The 23716-nt window shown below is 34.1% G+C and overlaps 2 protein-coding genes across 2 annotated transcripts in view; one reads left to right on the top strand and one right to left on the bottom strand.

Moving 5' to 3' along the window:
* Positions 1 to 23716, top strand: part of LOC148310109 (elongation factor-like GTPase 1) — a 237607-nt gene that overhangs the window by 166194 nt on the left and 47697 nt on the right. The window lies entirely within an intron of this gene.
* Positions 1 to 23716, bottom strand: part of aos (protein argos) — a 46505-nt gene that overhangs the window by 21029 nt on the left and 1760 nt on the right. The gene's annotated exons all lie outside the window — the stretch shown is intronic.

Below are 23716 nucleotides of genomic sequence, written 5' to 3'. Positions count from 1 at the left end.
AAAGATACACGTTGCGGTTTCATATGTGATGTTCAATTGCGTTGGTATTTGGATTTTTAGGATTTAGGTGCTTCCAATGCTCTCGATATTAGAACATCTCTGTTCGGAAATAGTGGTTTAAAAATACGTCAAGATAAATATCAAATTTAAAAAAAAAAAGATAAATTCTTCTGGAATCGTGTTTTACATCAAATTCCGCTCTCCGTCTCACCGTATTAGCGGACACAGAAAACGACACAACAGCGCTGAACAATGCCTTTATATATAGTAGGGAAGGTGTAACTTGTTGGACAATAACCCAGTTATGGACATTACGATACATTTCCTTCGTGACAGATATTTTATTAAGTGTTCTTTCTTTTGAAAATATTGAGATTAAAAATGATGAATGATTTGTATCCTAAATCTGACATTAATTAACCCATTTTTTTTTATAATAATATTAGTTTATGTGTCGAAATCTTTGATAAGTTTCTTTTTTTATTTCAACTTCTATCGATATCCATATGGTGCATAGAGCACCCCATCGGATGGGTACAGTGTAAACTTGATTGCTAAGTACATGAAGCCAAGGTGACCAGTTCACTTAGATATAGAAGCGAAATATATTTGATGGGATAAAGATGTTCTAAGTGAAGGAACTCAGGGTGAGAGATACTGCTGTATGGGATAGGAAATGGAGGACAAATGTAGAACGGAAGGTAGGAGACCCAGAAAAGCGGAAATAATTAGGACACTCGGGGTTACATATCCGTGTTTGTATTAGCTTATATAACTTGGAAGCTACTAATTTGAACAAGTGCAACCTAGTAAAATAAATACATTGTTTTTATTTCCATGTTTTATATCGTAAATCAAGTAATGCTTTGTATATGACCGGTGAATTTATTTTGCGTCTGCAAAAATACCATTTGACATTTGTCAATCACTGAAAAATTGTCGTACGTTTTGTTTTTTTGGATATATCCTAAACCTGGATGATAATACGAACGATATATTATGGGATTATAAAGATTTAAATATTGTGCATGGCGAGTCGTTAGGAGTGTCCAATAATAGTTCAGTTACCCTACGCCGGCGGCACAAATCGCGGGAAAACGGCATTTTCACGGTCCATTCCGCAGAGGAAGTCAGGTTTCGTCAATTTATTTATAGGAATATCTGACATTTTATTATTTTAAAAATTATCAGGTATTGTTTTGCAAAAATATATTATTTCAACTTCATAATTATTATTTTTAAAAACTATATTATTATAATAAACGTCCAATCGTCACATTATTTAGTATTATTACACGAAAGTACATGTCATGATGGATATATGTATATTAAATAAATCAATGTCCAAAGCAAAATAGCAGGAGTGTGGTTCCACGAATGTTAGTCAATCTCAATTTATTAAAAATCGAAGGAGTAAATAATGTGTTATGATCTAATTTATGTATTTTAATAGAAACGGCAAAATTATTATTTGTAAAATAATTACTGTATTGTGTTTTTTTTCTCGTAAAAAAACTCGACAATTTTTTGTCTCTCGTGAAGTTTGAGAAGCGCCGAGAAGGCAGCATTTATGAATGGAGCGGCCATTTCTATGCGACGGTCATGAATGAACGTAGTAAAGTAGTAGTCCCCGAGTCGGCCATGTATGGTAACACTGGTTCATAAACTTCATGGCGTACGGTAGGTGCCTGTCCAATTTTTATTTACGACTCTTTTGTGACATGTTGTTTATTCGATTCGTTTTTTTCTTTTTTTTTTCTTCATTATATTATACAACCGGTTTTACCAACGGTCGCTTGGGCCTGCGTTTTCAACGGATGTGTAAATAACTTCTCTCGAGCTCTACACAGAGGAAAGTAATACGTAGACGATGGATGGATTCATTGACTCAAAACGGGTTGGTAGCTATACTTACCAAAATACACAAGAATTCAACCCGCTTGCTTCCAAATATGTCATATTATAACGTTTAATTTATCTTACAAAGACCGACTTTTAAATTTTGTATTTCCATATACATACATGCCTTTTTACGCATTTTTAAACTTATCAACTAGGAAACTGGAGTACGATTCCTGCGGTATTATGTTGTATTTTTCGTGCCTTTTAATCCCTGTGATTCTTTCCTACCTACTAAGTTTATAGTGAAGAGACTTTGTGGTTTACTCGTTTTTCATAATCAAATAAAAATTAATACACAGCAAAAAAAAAATACTTTTTGGTAGCTATTCACTGCTTTTTTAAGACAGTTAATTATGAAGTATTATAAAAAATAGGAGCTCGGTCTAAAAGGGTCATTGAATCCCACCTGTTTCTTTAATATTATTTATGATATATTTCTTTATGTAAATTTTGTTTTATTGGGTAACAGAATAATAGTGCTTTTAATTTATGATAGTAATCTCAAAGTAACTCAAAAGGTTGATCTTTTTTTATTTTTATGTGCTACTCACACTTCGAATATAATAAAAACCGATAGATATTATTTATTTCATTTGTATCACAACAAATGCAATATTTTTACTCATAAACTATTCACATTTTTACCTTGTAAAACGTCCAAATTGCATCAATTATTCTATTTTTATTTTTGTGTATATGTTAATAAAAATAGGTACTCTTTCATACTAGTGTTTTAAATATTTATTTTGAAACCCAAAGATGATCTTTTTAGTAATAGGAATGAAATTTAATTACAATAAAGTGTATGAAAACCGTTTTCTTAAAAATCTAAAAATTGACGTGTGTAACAGTGAGCTGTGAAGATACTCCTAAGATGGAGACTAAACTAAAGATAAGGGTTTTTTTTTCATCCAGCGACAATGTCGTGTCAATTTTATTCAGCGCCGATTGGTTTAGTGATCTTACTCCAGCATCAGCGGAGATCGAATATGATAATGTAGACTGACGATGCTCAGTAGTAATAAAATAATATATATGTATCCACAGTCAAGTCCACTGCTAGAAGCCGTATGCTAGAACGGACGTTGTCCTGTTAGACTACATTTCATGATACAGTAGTTTAAGTTTTTAGTTGTCGATGTACCGCTTCGCCTTGTCTTGTGTCATGTCTCATGTCACTAACTCCCCTCTCTACTGTTATTATGAAAGAACAACGTCGAAACAGACTTACAAAGTAGCGAATTTTATGTCACATTTCTTGGTAAAACGGTCAAAAATATCAATATCAATCTTGTTCCCAAAGACCAAGCCTGTACCAAAGCTGTCAAAGAAATGGGTCAACGATATCAACGTTGGTTATATTTTTGACGACTGGAATGTGTCGCTTGTCAGGGTTGATAGTGGCACAACTTAATAAAATCATTTTCTTGAATGTTTTTTTGCAGATGTGTTTTGACTGGTGGCTTATTTTACTAAATCTTTTAACATAAAACTAGAACTTTGTTTTTAACCACTTTTATTTTGGTACTTTTCTCCAACATGTTTCGACGAGAACCTTGTCATCTTCCATCTTCAGGGATGGATATGTACCTACATGTTCCCTGGAGATGACAAGGTTCTTGTTATCTCGAAAGCGGTTGGAGAAAAGCGCCAGAAATAAAAGTGATTGAAAACAAAGCTCTAGTTTTATTTTAAAATGTTCAATAAATATATCATTATGAATATTTTTTATAATATTTATTGGTCAGATATTGTAACAAAATGTTAGTTATGTTAAAATATACATAACTACTCATCGAGATTTTAGTCTACCGGTTTCAAGACATATTCGTCCCTCCGTCAGAACAGTCAATTACACCATGCACGAAGAACTCTATGTAAATATATGATGCATTACTATAATACAATTTTCCACTACGAATTTAATTGAAAGAACAGTAAAATCAATGAGTGGTGTACAGTATGTTCCAAGTCTATTTTAACCCTATATTCGTATACCCACCCTGTACTCTCATGTCTTGTGTCTTGGGACATAGGAAGTGAACAGGTCTTCACGTATATGGAGCTGATTACTTCTACCTTCCACGACCATATTTGTAGAACTAAGTGGAATCAACAGTTTTGTTAGTATCGATGCGATATACATTATATACGAGCGTGTTACTCTTCATTGTTTGTTCAGCGTCATTCATTTTGAAACAAACTAAAAAAACAAATAATTATTTTATTTTATTTATTAATCCTTTCACCCTATCGGTTACCACAAATATCAATATTCAAAGATATTTATTGTAACTGCAGACAGTTGATAAAATTCCATATTGAATTGTTGTGTAATATATCCAAAATAAAACAAGGTTTGTTGGATTAAATTCTACATTTATTTATGTATATGTTAATGCGTGACGCGTTTCGTCACGGAACGCGTAACGTATTAACATATACATAAATAAATGTAGAATTCAATCCAACAAACCTTGTTTTATTTTGGATAAATTACCCAACAATTCAATATTCAAAGATCCTGTTAATATCGAGATATGAAGTAAACCCTCAACCCTTCTAAATAACTGTCGATTTGTATCCCACGAGCTGTACATAAATGTAAACGCAGCCTGTTTCTTTATGTTGAACGAATTTTTCAACAGCAATAAGCAGAAATTGGATTGAAACCAATATTTTAAGGTTTTCCACTTTATTTTTATTTGACCAGCGACCGGGTTTCGTCGTGACCGACATCATCAGACTGGTCTGATGATGTCGGTCACGACGAAACCCGGTCGCTGGTCAAATAAAAATAAAGTGGAAAACCTTAAAATATTGGTTTCAATCTAATAATATATTAAAAATGCAATGCCATCACGAAGTGTCAGTGGATAATATAAATCTATTAAGCAGAAATTGGATAAACTCTGTTGTAATTTTACGCTTTCGTTCGTTCAAAAAACGTCACTTTGATGAAGGGTTTTTGTTATTTATCGAAATAGTTGTTATTTGTTGAATATTTTTAGACTCTCAATCATTATTAAGTATATTTAAAAATATTGTTTTACTCTCTGAGAATGTCAAACACGCGATACCTATACAAAAACAAGACATTTTTGGAACAATAGTCGATTAAAAAAACGAGTGATATAAAAAGTTAGTTTTTTGTACTGTTTCTAATTATATAAAAAATAATCGATACTTAAGTACCAATACCCCTCACTATCGAATAAACAATGTTTTAAGCATAGTAAAAATGATAACAAGAAAAAATGATAGTAAGTACATTACTTTGTTAAGTGGGAAGACAGTTCTTATGAAATAAAATATTTGAGATATAATTTATCTCTTGTATTTTTACAGTACTAGAATGATACACTTATCAGAATTGCATAAACAAAACATTAAAAGAAATACATCAGTAGCATTACTATAATATAACAGCGGCTTGTTTATGAATTGTTTTAAGATATGACTCTTATCCATTTGTTTTTTTACAACGCATGTGTTACTGGATCAAACAAATACACTCATTCAATTTAGCATTACTCCGAGGCCAGTCGTTAGGTCATTTGAAATAACATAAATCGATTTTTCTTTTGTGATCGTTTGTGGGGTCATTAAATGTCTAGATTTGCGGGAAATATTGACAACTAAACTTGTAAGAAAATTAATTGATACCTTTAAAACATATATGTTGATAACAACAGAGAAAAAAACAATAAATAAATTCCACCTCCCCTTATTTTAATTTATAAGGTTTACTCATAAGTCAAAATTGACGATAAATAAAAATGTTTAACTAAAATTGTAGAGAATCAAATTGTCTACAAGTTTTGTAAATTATTTTCAATTTAAAGCTGAAAATACACATAATTAAAAATAGCAACTAACGCAACGTGGTTGGAGGCCAGAAAACATGAATTTTTAACAATAATGACCAACTGTACCGATTAAAAAAGAAAACCGATGTATTTAACTAATACAATTTTAGCGATTTTTTTCTTTTTCTGGCGTCTAGAAAACGCTCTTGGCTTTTGCTTTTTATAGAAATAAATACGATTATAATTATATTATTTTGAGAATTAAAAGGCTTTGTGTTCTGATCCACTCACATTTTTATTAACCAACTAGTTTCGGCAACAACCTGTTGCCCTCTTCAGGGTTTAATTTATGACTAAACCCTGAAGAGGGCAACAGGTTGTTGCTGAAACTAGTTGGTTAATAAAAATGTGAGTGGATTAAAACACAAAGTCTTTTAATTCTCAAAATAATAAATCAATATGATCCACAAAGTTAATGCTTTCAATATTCAAAACACGATATAATTTTTTCTTTCCTCCAATATAAAGCTACTAAAGGGTCAATAAAAACTTAACAATCATTTTAATTATAAATATAAAATTTCATAATATATCTGGTTGGTGTTTTATTTTTGCTTCTGATGTTACGATGATTGAAGATAAGTTTTTTTAAGGCTATTATCCTCATATCTGATGAAGCCTTATCCCTCTTCCCTTTTTCCATTTAAGGCACGTCCTCGGTGCGTAACACAGGTGTATCCTTATAATATTATGTTTATCCTCAGCAGGTAGCCACGAATTAAAACGGACCCATTGTTGGAATACAAAATGCGTATAAACCACAAGGGATAGGAGGCGTGTATTTCAAAAATTCGTTTAAACACTAACCAACAGTTAAATATATGAATTTCCGTTGCGTTACGAAGAGTTAAAGATTACAAAAAATAAACAAATAAGCACCCCTAATAGCATACAAGAATTTCCTGTTATTTTTTATACTACCTACTTTCTTACGAAGCCCTTTTGTGCTATATTTTTCGCAAGTTCAAAAATCACAGCTTTATTTACGATGTATTGTTGACTAATTTAGCTCCGGTTATTTAAAGAAATATGACCTTTATGTAATGACCTACTGTAAATGCCACCAAAATGTCCCGCGTTCGTAATATCATCAATCAATCAAGTATAACACATTTGCCTACACATAAGTTCGGCAATTTTTATTAAATTGAATCAATTTAAGGGGTCAGCCGTTATTGTGAGGGTTAATTTAATTTTTATAATCGGCACACTCCGCAACATCACAGTTTTACCGTATAATGAAAAGTCCGTACAAAAAAAGATACTGCCCCGACCCTTACTCTCTGTATCCCAAACTCAATAAAAAAAATCTACCGTCTCTTTGTATCCGATGTGCTTAAAAAATCCACGTAAACTCAGCCCGTTTCGTCGAGTTGGGAAATTTTTCAATAAGAATAAGTAGAAATGTTAGTAAACTTTTATCTTTTATATACCCAAAAGGGCATCGACATGAGATGGAAAAAAGATAAGACTAATAATTGTGTTCTGAAGTTTAGTTTATATAATTTACACAACAGCAAAAAGGTGAAACAGCAATATTAAAATCGAACAAATTACCATTAAATACTATGAGAGTTGGAATGTTGGTTTTTCTTATAACTCATAAAAGTCAACAGTTTTTATACAGCTAATTTTGTTGAGCCTAATATTATATATTGCAGTATAACCTGCAGAGGTTTTTGGACTAAGTAGATTCTACTTAGTCCAAAAATGCAAAATAAACGTACTACAAAAAAATGTCCCTTACTATGTTTTAAGTTTGGACAGCCGTGCTACATATAGCGTGCTATATCTTTATACGATGCAAGAAATGTTTAAGTACCTACCTACATGTAAAAAAGGATAACAGCTAAAGAAAGGGTTATTTTGTATAGAGGTTTGCTGACCCTCAGCGACTTACTCGCCTACAGATTTTTATGCCATGACTTGTATTAATGACGTGTCGCGGCTAATTGATTACAATTATTACAATTCTCCTGGGACGTGTCACGCGGCAGCTGCTGCAATAATACAAGTATGTAATCATTACGTGCTATTATCCGTTTCATTGCGCACTGTTGCAGCTCCTTGCAGTCGTTCGTCTGATAACTCGAAATCAACAACTGCAGCTTCTGATCAATTTTGAGAAATTAGGATAATATTAATTTCGCAAAACTGTATTACAAAGTCGTATTACTTTCAGAAAGTAATAACTAATTATCTAACCAATACGCCGCTTCACAAAATGAAGCATATAATAATATTTCTTGAATGTTTTCCGCAGATGTGGCACATTTTAGAAACTTTATAAAATTAAATAACTTTTTTATAAAACTTTTTTATTAGTACAATTCAACCTACCGGTTTCGACAAGAACCTTGTCATCATCAGGGTTTATTTTAATTCAAAAACATTAAAAACATTAAAATACTTTCACCAAAAAACTTCCACACACTCCGTAAAAATTCTTAATTGTTATTAACATTTAGGATTTTTACGGAACGTAATTAATTTTATAAAAATAATAATAATAATTCATTGGATTAGAGTTAGTAGCGTATTTGTTTTTCTTTTCATTCGTTTTTCAGTTGTAATATTTGCTATGTAAATCATCGTTTTTCATTATTTGTTTACTGTGCACTTCCAGGCTACTCATTTTTCTTAATTTGGTCAGTAAAACCTACATTACTATCTCAGACTTATATTCATTCTGTATTTATCTCAGCTCCTATTTATACGCAAGCGAAAGCAGATTTTTTTTGACACCTCACCAAAGATGAAGAAGAATATGGAAGTCTGGGCATTTACGTAAAAGTGTGTAAAGTGATCACTCGTCAGACCCGTAAATGCCCAGACTTCCATATTCTTCTTCATCTTTGATGATATGTCAAAAAATAATATGAAAAATAACTCCTATAATTGGAGAAAATCCAGATTTGTGAACAAGTATTTGGAAACACTCAAAATGTTGTAGAAAGCAGAAAACCTCAGAGACAAAAATATCATGTAGGGTCACGTAGAGGATAAAAGCGAAGTACCGCTTGAACTGTGCTAGTCTGGAAGTTGGAAGTTGGTCATCCAAAATGACGGGGAGCTCAACAAGCTGCTCTCCAGCGTGACCATCGCTCAGGAAGGCGTCCTGCCCAACATCCTGACTATTTTCCAGCCCATGAGAATCGAGAGGAAGGCGTTGCAATTTGTAGGCTCATCTTTTCCCGCTCCAGACTCAGCCCATTCGGCGTCCCGAGACCGATTGACGACTTTTTATTTATATTTTTTATGCATCATTGTCATCATCATTCTATTTATAAGTCTTCATAAGCGCCCTTGAGGAAGTATTTTACGAAACTGGCGCTATATAAATTGTCCAAATTATTATTATTGTTATTATCTGCTTGATGAATCCGAAACAGAATGTATCAGAGCGTTGATTAGAGATTCAAGATTCCTGCGGTGCATTCATCCACAAAGCAAGTGTTTGCGGTCGTGTGACATGCTGTTTCCCTAGTAGGTGCTTGTTTGTGTAAGAACATCGAGGAACAGATGGTGCCCATGTGAACACTTGTAGTGAATTATTTCTCTGGATTCTGTATTCTCTAGGTCTGCCATCTTTGGAATTCGGAAGTGACGCGGATTCAGAGCGAAAACAAAAAAAAAACAAATAGATTCCGTCATCATTATACTTCATTAAATAAATATGGACATAAAAACAATAATAATTATTTTTGATTATTTACATGGCGCCATTTCCGTAAAATAGTATCCCAAGGGGTTTTGCTGTGATTAAATTATTAGGAAAAAAAAAATATCGAGATGATTTGCTGAGTATTCCATGCCATTGGACCTGCAACAGCAAAGGCACGCTTAATGTGCGCTGGTTGCAAGTTTCTCCGGAGAATTATTGGTTTCTGCATTTATTTATTTATTTTTATCGCAGAGCATTTGTGTTTGAAGGTGTTACCATAATTTTCATATAAATTTTAAACTTCATATGTTATTTGTAAGTAAACGGTATTTTTTACATTTTGACAACTTAACATAGATGAAGACTAGATAGAATATGGAAGTCCTAGTATTTACAGAGCTTGTGACCTGTCATAGTGAACTGGTGAAGTGGATCACCTTATACACGTGTAATAGTCACCATTCTACCCATGATTGACAACCACACTACAATTTTTTTTTAAACTCATACATAATGGTAAATTTTCGTTTACTATTAATTTTGTCTTTTTAACTTTGAATTATTTTTATGTACCTATTTTAGTGCCGCTGACGCCTTTCTCGTTTTCTAGCAACGTTACATGTATTTATTTCCAAAGCGTAACTCTTTTTTTGTTATTTGGATAAACCTTTAGTAAACACTGAGTCATACAGCTAAATATAAAAATTATTATATAATAATATGGCTAAGTGAAGTTAACAAGTGAGCGTGTGGAGTGCTGCACGTGTCATTTCGTAATACACATCTTATCTTACGTTTTTTTATTGATAGCAACGCTTACAATTCTATATCGATGTTATGACTACTTCTAATTACCTACTTTATAATATTATGTTGTATCTGAATTCTGTCGTTAAAATAACTACAGAGTTCATAAAATCGACATTTTCTCATGTAACTCTCGATCATAAAATCGACTTTCTTATACAACTTAATCATAAAATCGACTTTCTTATACAACTTAATCATAAAATCGACTTTTTCTCATGTAAGTCGAATATAAAATCGACTTCTTCTCATGTAAATTGATCATAAAATCGTCATTTTCTAAAAAAAACTAACCATCACGCCGCTTCGCCGCAGGGGTAGGCAGAGAGAATCGAACGCCACACCACTCTGTCTTTGCAAACATTCTTTGCCTCTTCTACATTCATGCATACCCAACGATTATTACGCCTCCTGACCCGGCCGCTTTCAAGTATTTGACATACCTGATTGTGCCAAGTTTTCCTCGGTCGTCCTCTGCTTCTTTTTCCAACTACATTCGCCTCATAAATTTGTTTAACTGTTCTTTCTTCACTCATACGCTCCACATTCCTCGTCATTTCTCCGCTCGTCTTTTTCTTACATAACTTAATCATAAAATCGTCTTTTTCTCAAGTAACTCGATCATAAAGTCGACTTTTTTTCGTGTAACTTGATCATAAAATCGACTTTCTTATACAACTTAATCATAAAATCGAGTGATCATAAAATCGAGTGATCACCAAATCGTAAACCCCAGGAGTGATCACCTTCACTTCACAGAAGCAACGGTCAAGATAACACTGCGTCAACACAATGCAGTGCTCTATGCATCACTGTGTGCGGATAAGGGTTAGAAGAAGAATAATTATTTGGTAGAAAAAACGCAATTTGAAGTAGGTGGAGGTAAAACAGGCCATTCGTATTTACTCGCAAACGATATCGCTTTACTGTCATAAAATTTACATCAAAGATCACTCCGCATTAATCCAATGTAAAAAAGAATAAATTATAAATGTATTTTACTCATTTCACGTTGTTGAAGGCTACCACTGCTAAATGGTTAATACGAGTTTAATTCACCTTTTTAATTTTGTCCCTTTCTTGGATTCGACACTCTCCGCGGGCTTTGTGGCGTTTTTTTACGTTATTATTCCGTGGCGGCCGCGGGTGCCCGAATCCAATCGAGATTAAAAGAAGAAGAAAATAGTAAAGTAAGAAATGCGCGGCACACGAAATACGGACTCGCGCGCAGGTGTTCAACGCGCCTAGTCTCCCCGCCTCACTCCCCCCCCCGCGATCGCTAGTCAATAGAGAAAGAGAAGACACGATAAGCATCGGAGAAAAAAAATCACACCGTCGGACGATTCTGCGGGTTGGAGAGAGATGAAAACACTGGGTGAGCGAGGGACAAGTCGGGTAATTGCGATCAAAAATAAATATGTAAAAAATATATGTATTTTGAAGCAAAAAAGGTTTTTTTTAGCCCGATGTAACCTATTTTACAAGAAATCTGGAATATAAATATTTAAAAAAAAAACCTATTTAATTTTCAGCTCAGATCATCATATTTTGAAATATTATGATCTGAGATGGACGGTGTTTGAAAATGATGCGGAATGCATTGAAATATGTGTCACAATTGATTTTAAGCAGTATTTATTATTTGTTATTAATTAGCAGTATTTACCAAGTAAAATTTACATTTAAAAAACATGATAATTTAGGTTATGTCGCGTGTTGTTGGCACTTCATGCCGACATGCATTAGATCGTCCATCATCAGGGCTAATGTCTAGAGTTAAGGCTTGATCCAGTAATTGGGAACATCTCGCTTGAGATGAAGCCAGGAAGAAGATATAAATTTATTTCCGCGTTAGTAATTCAAAATTACTTAATGTAATACATGTAATAATTATTAGTGTGCGCTTTGCATCATCAGGAAGGGTATGGAAGGAAAATAAGAAGCTGGTTCATTAGATTGTTTTATTGATAGAATAAATCATTATTTTTGCATAATTGAAATATGATCGTTTTCCTTAATTCTGTTAGATTTGATTGATTTCCACCTTTTGGCTAGATTCTGAGAACTCAAGTCAAGCGCTAATATCTCTTAATGAACCTATCCGAGGTGTGTAGCGACGCCCACATTCGTAATTGAAATACAATTCTTCGCAGTTAATTAATAATGGCCAGGCATTTCCTGCGACAAATTTCCCTGAATCGACTACATTTCGAGATGACTCGTTAGAGTAGTCTCAAACGTCGAATTCCCAGGCAAATTATAGTGTAAACAGGAAGCGAATAAAACAATATTCGGACTAAGGCGTAATTAAGATGAATTCAAACATTTTTCTTGAAATAAATTCACATACTCGAGAGCATAATGCGTCATTTATTTTTTTGTGCGTCCCATTAATTCTCTAGCTTTTAGATTCTTGGCGGGCACTTATCCTTTATAAATTATTGTGTAAAATTATTTTACGATGACCGACATATGATTTTGAACTGTTTATAACAACAACAAAAAAAAATCGAAATCGATGGATTTGTGGTGTTAATCTGTGTATCTATATGTATCTGTGGCATTTTTACTGTCATAATCTGGAAACATGCGGTATATACGTATTTTCATATTACATCTTCTGTTTTACTTTCTGCGCGCGGTGTAATTATGCATTGTATAATATCCATCATACTTCCGTGTGTGTGTATTGTGCATATTAATATAAATGGCAAATGTTCCGTTGCGTCCACACCCATATCGCAATAAACGCCTAATATTGAGTAGATTGCGCGATCCGACTAGCTGATTCGTTTGTCCCCCGTTTACTCCGCGCACAGGTGTGGAAGAACACGACAAGGTTGACTCGAGAAATCAGTAAAAAGGACGGCCAAAGGTTCGGTAGAATAACCGAAATCTTTTTATTTTGTGCTCTCTCGGAGATGAATTAAAGGTGCTCAACCGATAAAGTACTTCTCTCGAAATTGGTAAGCAAACAAAAAACATCAAAACACGCTCCAATGGATCATAAAAACTGCATCGAAATGATGATTTAAAAATAATATTATATTACTAGCTGTCGGTCCACCTCCGTAGTGTAATGGTCACGTAATCCTACAATATGTAGAGTGTGTTACATTCGGTATTCCTCCCTAGTAAAGTGGTGTTATGGTCAGCATGCTCGGCTACCGTTCTGGAGGTCGCGGGTTCGATTCCCAGGGGGGTCAAATAAATATTAGTGATTTTTTCACACTAATGTTTATTCAATATTACCCTGGATTGGTACCTGAAGCGGAGGGCTGATCACCTTTCCTTCGTGTGTTAACGATCAAGATAACACTGCGTTTATATGATGCAGTGCCCTATGCACCATTAGGGTGCAGATAAGGGTTAGATAGAGATAGAGAGCTGTCAACACGTCAACAAACTAGTCTACAAAGTGACAGAATGTTTTACTCGCTACAAAAATGCACGATACCTGAATATTAGTTTCAAAATCTAAGATAATGGGCCATTGATAGTTCCTATAAACACCCGCATAAACTTCCTCTCGGTACATCTATAAATCAATACACGTTTTTGTAACGCATCGAATAAAGCCATGGCGTTAAAAGATGCGCCAGATTTCCCGTTTCCTCAGAATTTTCATCCATCAAAAAAATGTAAGTACTTAATACACATTTTAATACACATTTTCACATCAAGTAAAGGATTTTCGTTGATAGTAAATATTATAGGCATATATCCTTATCATTATCATTCATCGGTCATATTGTAAAATAACGCTTAAAGTCGTATTATACCAAGTGACAAAATTTTCCTTGTCATTCATCGTTCACACAAAATAAACGATAAATGATAAGGAGTGTTATGGTATATTACCATACCATATGTTAACAATGCTATACACATATACATTACAAAATTTTGAGTGTGTCCAAATCTGGTTATTTTTTACGAAAAAAAATAGTTGTGTGGTTGTCAATCGTGGGTGGAATTGGTGAATGTTACACATGTCGCTCACTCCTTTCAAGAACGTCATAAATCTAAAATCGTCAATTTTCAGTTGAACATGTTTTCGTAATGCCCAGAAAATGTACTATATCCCAGCAAAAGAGGCATATTTTTAACTTAATATTTACCCGCTACAGGGCAGAAAGTGTTGTTTTTGCATTTTGAAGAAAATGTATTGTTTAATTATTTTTTTAACAAAACTAAATATTTTTCAAATGGAGAAAAAACCGTCAGGTTTTACTTAAAAAGATATGTTGCACAGTAAAAAGTTCAGTACGTGGCTTGATATTTATTTTTAAAACATTGTATTATATTCTTACCTTGAAATTTACACTCTACTGAAAATCAAGTTTTTTTATTTATGACGTTCTTGAAAGGAGTGAGCGATGTGTAAAGTGCCTACAATAGGTGGTAAGCCCTGTAAATGCCCATACTTCCATATTCTTCTTCACCTATGTTGATATGTCATAAATGTACACAATATGTGTGTTATTCCCCGGTAGCGTTGGGCCCGGGCACAGTTCGCCGGCCATTATTATATTTTTATAATACATAATTATTACCAGTAATCTATTTGCTTCGAGTATCGCTTTCATTGGAAACATTATTGTCGTTTTTCACGTGCGCAAAAACTGGTTTATCTCACACCGAGTTGTCCAGCAACGCACATGGAACGCAACGGCAATATCCGGCGCTAAGCTCACCCGAGTAGAGAAAATAAATAAAACATTTCGGAATTCTCGCGAGGCGAACGGGTGTACCGCAAATATTGTTACGCGGAAGAGTCCCTGCCTTGTTACTTCGCATTACGCGTCCCGAACGTTATGGCGATGCGAGTTTTTATGTTACTCTGGCTACGTGATCATCCGGCGAAAAGTGTTACAACGTCGGCGTCGGCTAAGACGCGAATTGACGCAACCCCCAAATCAACGCATTAGAGAAAACCCCATTAAAAAAGTGTTAAAAAATAAAATTGATGTACATATATTGCTGGTCGGGGTTGTGGGCGTCGTGTACCGGCCAACGTCGAGTCGGAATCGGATCTGGCTGACTAATTGAACTAAACACTAATCCCTTTCACTGCCTACACTGGGGTACTTCTAGAAAATTTGGTGATGGACTTACAATTTTGTATTTATTTAGATTGGCAGTGACAGGGATATTGAAAGCTTTTAAATGTAAATTCACAGTAAAATCGGGATACAATTTTATGTTCTTTCGCATTTTCAATAAATTTCGCAACTTAGTTAAAAAAATTGCTTTGCAAGAGCAGATCTGTCAGGAAGCCTAGATGCTTCTGTATCAGATCTGGGTATGCGGGGGGACAGCTTTCAATGTACATATATTTCATATTCACCTCGAGGGACTTGTTGTATTCAAAATACACAAGCTAGTACGAATTTGTAAAAAATGCATTTAACAACGAAGTTCATTTTCCAGTCAATATGGTCGACATTGATTTTATTTTGAATAGTTTTTCATCGTAGATGTGTCGATGTCTGTGTCATAGACAGTCGTGGAAAAAAATCTGAGTATAATTATATCTATCTAAATAACTAAACAACCACCATGAGCTTTCCGCAGGGGTAGACAGAGAGAATAGTTCGCCATACCAACCTATCTTTACAAACAATCTTCGCTTACTCCGCATTCATGCATCTCCCGATTATTCCGATCCTGACCTGATCACGTCCAAGTATTTGAAATACTTGATTATGCCAAGTTTTACTCGGTATTCATGTGCTTCCACATTCACATTTTATTGAAAACTAAAATTCTATTATTTTTTTTAATTTAAGTTTTACTTGGTAAATAACACTAATTCTGACGTGACGTATCTATCGTAAAGTATCTTCACATACGGTGTTTGAAAATGATGCTGAATGCATCAAACCATGTGTCACAGTGAATAGTGATATTTAACGAGTAAAATTTGTATTAAAAATAGATACATTTTACCACAAAGTGACTGCCGAATCAATAAATGAAATTCTATTATTTTAACACTCTCCTTATCATTCATCGTTCACTTTGTGTAATACTACTTTAAAGTGGTATTACACAATGTGAACGATGAATGATAAGGATGGTGTTATATTACCATATCTCAAAGTTACCAATGCTTTTAATATTCAAAATATTCTATTATTTTGCCAATTAGGTTGATGTTTCTTTCTGTCGTCAGTAATGATGATATTACGGCGTTTTGGTCATGTTCAGAATTGTCACAATCTCAATTCCTGCTAGCTGCATCGTAAAAGTCCTCCCGCTTATCGCGTATTGGAGACGTCACTCGCATTTGCGACCTGACGACGCGAGCCCCATACTAATCGGCTGCACTCTAGAGATGCTCGCTGCTCATATCACTTTCATATTGCCACTATCAGTTATTAGGATATTAAACACACTCCAGTCGGAGGTACATACGAGTTCATAGCGACACGTTCCGTCTTCGCAGGAGTAAGTGTGCATAAATATCTATTACGTTTTATTGCCTGTGTGCAAATTAACCAGCTGTCTGGTTAAATTCGTGTTAATAAAAGAACCTAGTTGTAAATGCAAAATAAATTATTTAAAAATACTTCATTACAAAATGTTTCACTCTAATTTTATATTTTATAGTCTCAACGTGTTGGGCTGCCGTGCGCTAGGTCCAGGTTCGATTCCCAGGGGGGATTGACCACATATGGGATAAAGACCAGAGCAGATATGCGAGAATCAAATCTCTTCTTAGAACTTCAAGAATGAGGAAATTGAGGCGCATAGCCGGAAAAACGTTAATGGACCGAATAAGGAACACGGAAATTCGGAATATGTGTTGTACGGAGGATATAGTCTGATGGGGAAGACGGCGAAGATGATTCCGGAATGCCCGTGTCAATAGAATACAAGAAAAAGGACCGGATCGCTCTTCAAGAGAACCCAGATGGAAGACCTTCAAAGAGATCACGTGACAGCTGATAGCCCACGTGACAAGAGACGGAAAAGACAGATCCTCGGATCTATAAGAAGGAAGAAGAAAACATATTAAACCTAGAAAAATTGGACGTGTCATATCCGTACGTTTTTATTTTTATCAATGTAATAAATAAGCCTTAAATAAACACCGAGATGGATAGAAGGATAGAGAAGGACGAAATGTTTTTTTTTATTGGATTGATTTTGTAACTGGCGAGAATCGAACCCGCGACGGCAGTTCGAAGATGAGCATTTGTCTAACAACACCGCGGTGTCTAAAAACGAGATCGCGTATTCTGCTAAAAGTGAAGAATGTGATTTGTACGGTTTATGTCAATGTCCTAAACAATGATCAGCTGAAATCTGAAAGGACTTCAAGTATTTCAGTTCCTCCTTTCTTAACTCAAAACAAAAAAGTAAATATCAATTGTATCGGCATCATTTATTGATTTGTCTCTGGCTGGCCAACGAAAGTGCATACTAATCTCGGGTATGTTTGCCCATGAATTAACCATGAGCGCACTTGTCTTCCACTCCGCATCCGCTGCTGCTCGCTGGACGAGATCGCGATCACGAATTAATATTTCTAGCTCTGTGCTCGACTTCTGTGTATTTTATTCATAGTGGAAATAGGATTTCCTGTTTATAAACAAAACGACTCGCGGGCCGATACCATGCACTTTCCGATGCGAGAAATCAAACCAATTCCGACAAATGATTTTTAATGTTCAATTTGAACATTCAAATTGGGTGAATGTTTTGTTTTATTTTATTGAGAAAACAAAATCAATTACATTAAATTACATATGCAAACAAGTGTTATATATCAAGTAGATACTTGTTCCGATTGTAAAATTCCACATTAACCTAACTTAATAAATTAGAGCCACATCAAAGTGGATACAGTCCACAATATATGCCCAGTGGACATTTACATTAAAACCCCTTTGACATGGTACCTTCTACTGTCTTATTCTTATATGTATGTTTTTAAAAACATATTTACATATTGTTTTATGAATTAATTTATAAATCAAACACAGAGTTTTTGAGTCTACTAAGTTGTATTTTATTAAAAAAAACACATAAAAATTAATATTGTGACAATTGTTTCGCCTACCTATGGCATTTTCAAACATTCGTTTGAAAATGACATAACTAGGCTAAATAATTGTCACAATACTAATTTTTATGTGTTTTTTTTAAAAATAAAATACAACTTAGTAGACTCAAAAAATCTGTGTTTGATTTAAAAATTAATTCATAAATTAAAATGGAGTTCAACAAATTAAACGCCAAATCAATAAATAAATATATATCGTTATTTATTTTAATATTTTTACCATACCATTTATGATTCATAATATGTAGTAACGTATAGTAAAGTAAAAACTCTTACAAACGCAAAAAGAACTAAGAGAAGGACGGGAGAAAGAAAAGGGCGACAGATCGGAGTTAACGTCAGCAAAGAAGACGATATAGGTTCATTAGTGTATTTACTAATGTTCTTGTTTATTTTCTTCTGAATAGTGAATTGCGTCACAAAATTTTCTTATAAAGTAAGTAAAAAAACTTAATTGAATGTGATATATACTTCTATATTTACATTTTTTAAGCGACGTCCGTAACCTCAGGTTTTTTCACTACCTCAAAACGATGTTGGATGGATTAAGTGTCATCTTTCACCTTGACAAGCATTTAAAAATCGTGGCGTAAAATAAATCGACGTTTACAACATAAATATTACTATATAAGTACCTCTATAGTGTAGTGGTTAGCGCATTTCGCTACCATACTTGAGGTTACGGCTCCGACCCTAAGGGGTTGGTTTAAAATAAATATAAATGTTTTTCCATTGTAATATTTATCTAATTTAACCCTGAACTGGTACCTAAAGTTTAACTAGGATTGATTACTTTTTTCTATTTTTCGTGTCGTGTCGGGTCCCCCGACGTTGTCTATCACTTGTGAAAAAGTGTCCCTATTTTGGGCAGTCCAAAACAGCTCCTCGACGTTCTTTACTCCTGTCCACTCGTGTATATTATGGAACCAGGAAATCCGCCTTCTTTCGACATCTCTTCGACCCTCAATCTTACCCTTAATGATCAGTTGCAGTAGCTTGTACTTTTCTCCTCTGAGCACACGTCCCAAATATGACATTTTCCGGGTTTTCGTATTCGATATTAGTCGCTACTTAATTACCTTACCTTCATATAATTAACGATCAAGTTAACATCGCATCCTTTCGAGTGACCTATGAACCACTGGGTACGGAGGTAAGGAGGGAGTTTTATTTATTCCTTAAGGAGGGAGTTTTGTTTTATTAATTTTTGGACTAAGTAGATTCTACTTAGCCCAAAAATGCAAAAATAAAAAACGTACTACAAAAAAAATGTCCCTTACTGTGTTTTAAGTTTGGACAGCCGAGTAGATACTGAAGTTGTATGCCATTTGTAATTCCTAAGCTATACGCTAATGCACACAGTTGTCCAATTTAAACTGGTGTAAATTGTACCGATGAATTAGTTCTCTCGCGTAAGTTGATCATAGCTTTACATACTTAATTGACGTATTTATAACCACGTGTTGGTAATATGGGAAACTAGGAGATGCAAAAGTAGAGCGCTTCATTTTATTTATGTACATAAATATATACCGTATGGTGGGTATGCTTTGCACCAAAGGAAGCCTACATTGCACCAAGTCCTTTTTAAATTAAATAATACGTATCGAGAGTTTATTAATCACAATGCAAAAATGATCACTAATAATAAATGGTAAATGATTTAAATAGCATAAAACAAAAAAAGTTTGACATCTCAACATAGTTGAAGAAGAATATGGAAGTCTTGGGTATTTAGAGAGCTTATTACCGGGCAAAGGCTGGTTAAGTGGTGCTTTACACACGTGCGACATTCACCATTCTAGCCATGATTGACCACCACACTACTTAATTTTTTGGAACACCTAAATATATTTATCACTCTCATGCACGGTACTTACGAGTACATATGAGTTCACAAGAGTCATCTTTGTTGTATTGAGAAAAGATTTTATTTAGCAGAAACCATTTTATTTTGAATAATGTGGTTGTCAATCATGGATAAAATGGTGAATGTTACACGTGTGTAAAGTGATCAACCAACGTATTGCAGGTCGTAAGCCCTGTTAATGCCCAGACTTCCACATTCTTCTTAATCTATGTTGAAATGTCGAAAAAATTCCGACCGTAAATTTATTGCGTTTCTAATTGTTTTTATCCTCCAAATAAAACTTTTATATTTGAAGTAATAACTTTCTGATTTTCCATTTTATAATTAAAATACATAAGTATGTCTTTGTTTTAAAATAAATATAAATTTATGATGATTTTAAAATAAAGTTATATTTTAACTTAAACTTTCCAGTTTTTATAATACATTGTCATTACGTTTAAAGTTAAAACGATATTGAATCGCGTTTGTAATGAGTCAAAGTTAATTACGAATGACGCATTAAGGTATAGAGATTTTTGTCCATTGACCCTTGACTGGTCAAGTTAGGAGAATACAATGAATGAGCGAGAAATTCCTTCAATAGTTCATTCATAGACACGCAAAGGTACCTCGGAACCGTTACATACTCTGGCTACGAGATCCAACTTTTGTTTTCTTTTACCTTTTTATACGTCGCCTTCTTTCAGCTAGTTCACTATGTGCTAATACAAAAATTTGAAGGTGGCCAAATATATGAATTGATTTTGATTAAGTTTGAGAAGCAGTGATGGCTTTCCATAAGAAACGTTTGGTCTGTGAAGCAACAGAATTGGATTTCTTCGAATCGTTCTTGACCGATTCTCACGGTCCTAATGATGTATGGCCAACTGCGCACTGCGCACTGCGCGCCGCGCATGTGCATCGAGCTCCGAGTACAGATTGCTGAATTCTTGAAATTCACGAACAGCCAAGGGTTGAAACTTCGACAAGTTTATAGAATGTTCCTGATAGTTACCTAAGACAGCGTCGACATAGATTGTTTCACATTCCTATACACAGGACCAACCTGCCGATGGTTATGCCTGTAGGAAGAGCTACCGCTATGTTGAACAATATCTCATTGGATATTGATCTGTTCTATGTGTCCGAAGGAGTTTTCCGAAGCGGGATTCTTCTACACCTTTACCAATAGTATTCTTGCTTATTTTCGATTTTTGTTTATGTATACGCTTTAAATTTTAAGTTTGTAATGTGTATGTTAATTATAAATAAATAAATTGAAAAATTGAAATTGAAATTGAACTGGGAATTGAAATTATAAATTCTAAAAAAAAATTTTGGCATAGCACTAATTTATTATTATGTAAAAATCCTCTAGCACACAACTATGATACCCGATTCACCCACAACGAAGGTTGATGGTCCTAAGAGTGAACAATAAATATGGAGGTAGAGCACTTCGATATTTCCGAGCTATACGGCTGTCCAAACTTAAAACACAGTAAGGGACATTTTTTGTAGTAGGTTTTTTTTGCATTTTTGAAGTAGATTCTATTTCAAATATGCAAAAAACGTACTACAAAAAAATGTCGCTTACTGTGTTTTGAATTTGGACAGCCGTATAGTTCCGAGCATTTTTAATTTGTTGCCGGCGGAGGTAAGAGGGCAAACCAAAAAATATGGACCAAAAGCAAAAAAAGGAATGGGTAAATGATCAAGATTTACTATTGTAAAAATTGTAATATAATTTTAATTAAGATGCTCTCATTTTGTGAATATATTCGATTATGATCGATTACCAGGGGGGTTAAATAAATATAAGTGATTTTTCGCTCTAAAGTGTATTTAATATTACTTAGGACTGGTGCCTGAAGCGGAGGGCTGATCACCTTTCCTTCTTGTGTTTACGATCAAGATAACATTGCGTTTATATAATTCAGTGCCCTATGGACCATCGGATGCTGATAAGGGCTTAAAAAATTATAGATGAAGTCCATATAATGTTTAAAAAAATCCTGCATTTTAAAAGATATCCATAGTAACAGGCCACGTGAATAATAGTATCCAGTTTGATAGTAATTAGAGATAAGCACGTTACTGGCTGTTAAGTGGATTAGGCAGCCATTGATAGTTCTCGTTCAGTTCGTTAGTCGAGGTTAAAGGTGACGTTGCCAACACTACGAGACCCGCTGGTGACTGCTGACCGGTGAGTGACGGATCGACCTGAACTAGGTTTTATCATTTTTACGAATATTCATATTTTTCTGTCACAATTCTTAACGTACAATGGATCTTCGCAGACGGGAGGAATATCTAATTTAACATACTCAACCTATAAAGGACTGTATTAGACTCGGGAAGTGTTTATAACAGCCGATATTATTAATATTTTCATTCATCATTTTCTTTTGGAAAATTCGCCGTTGAAAAAACGTTATTTTCTTAAGTTGGCAATGATTGACGTCACATAAACGATGGAGTTATTTTAATATTGGTAATATTGCTAAATTATTAGCGGCTCTATTTGTTGATGTGTATGGTATCATAGTCACATTTACAGGGTAATCATGGGTAGAATTGGTAAATGTTACACGTGTGTAAAGTGATCACTTAACCAAACCTATGAGGGTCGTAAGCTCTGTAAATGCCTAGACTTAAGAGTTAGGATGACAAAAAATAATGTAAAAAATGACTTCTCATTGAAGATAATCCAGATTTGTGAACAAGTGTTTAGACTTTAGACACACTCAAAATATTGATCTAATAGCGTTTCACATTATTAGCATCTTTAATACAATACATCTAGTCGGAATATAAGATTTAAATATTATTTTTTAATTGAAATAAAATTATTGCACAATAAATAAAGTCTAGGAAAATAGGTGAAAATGGGTACCGAGGAAAGGTTTTCCTGTAATTTATTTCACGTACGTATTTCCGACATTTTCATTTGCAATACCGTCGTAATTAGCGTCACACAAAAAAATACCAATTTTACTGATGTGAGTATTCAGGTAGGTATCTCTTCTGGAAATGGAATATCCGGTAAAAGTGTCTCTTACTGTCGGCCAATTACATACATTATTTCCTCTTACAATTTCAACCTTACCGAGATTAATTAAATTGTTTAGAACCATGAAACTTTCAAAAGATTATAATATACATACATAGTTTGGTTTAGATATTTGCGGACTTGCTTGTACCATTATTTCAAGTGACATTTTATCGTATAACGATTCATGGTGGATGGAATTTTCTGATTCTTCCATAGACAAAAAGCGATTTGAAAAAAAAAACAATTTTACCCTACATACTGCAAATATTATATAAAATTGAAATAAATAGTTTCTTTTCTGTAAAGCATATTTTACAGTTATGTATCCAAATCCAGGTTTTATTTATGTCTATACCATACGGCGCCTTATTTTCTTTTAACTGCTCAACATGGCTCCTTCCTGGTTTTCCTCTTTTTTTTATATTTTCCTCTTTTTTTCCTTTTTTAAATGATAAGGACATCTTGGCGCAGGATATGTCCTACCATCTTCCCT

This window comes from Brachycentrus maculatus, unplaced genomic scaffold (genome assembly GCF_059751285.1).
Source record: "Brachycentrus maculatus isolate JH-2025_06_01 unplaced genomic scaffold, ASM5975128v1 h1tg000105l, whole genome shotgun sequence".
Lineage (NCBI taxonomy): Eukaryota > Metazoa > Arthropoda > Insecta > Trichoptera > Brachycentridae > Brachycentrus > Brachycentrus maculatus.
This window is presented reverse-complemented; position numbering and strand designations above follow the sequence as displayed.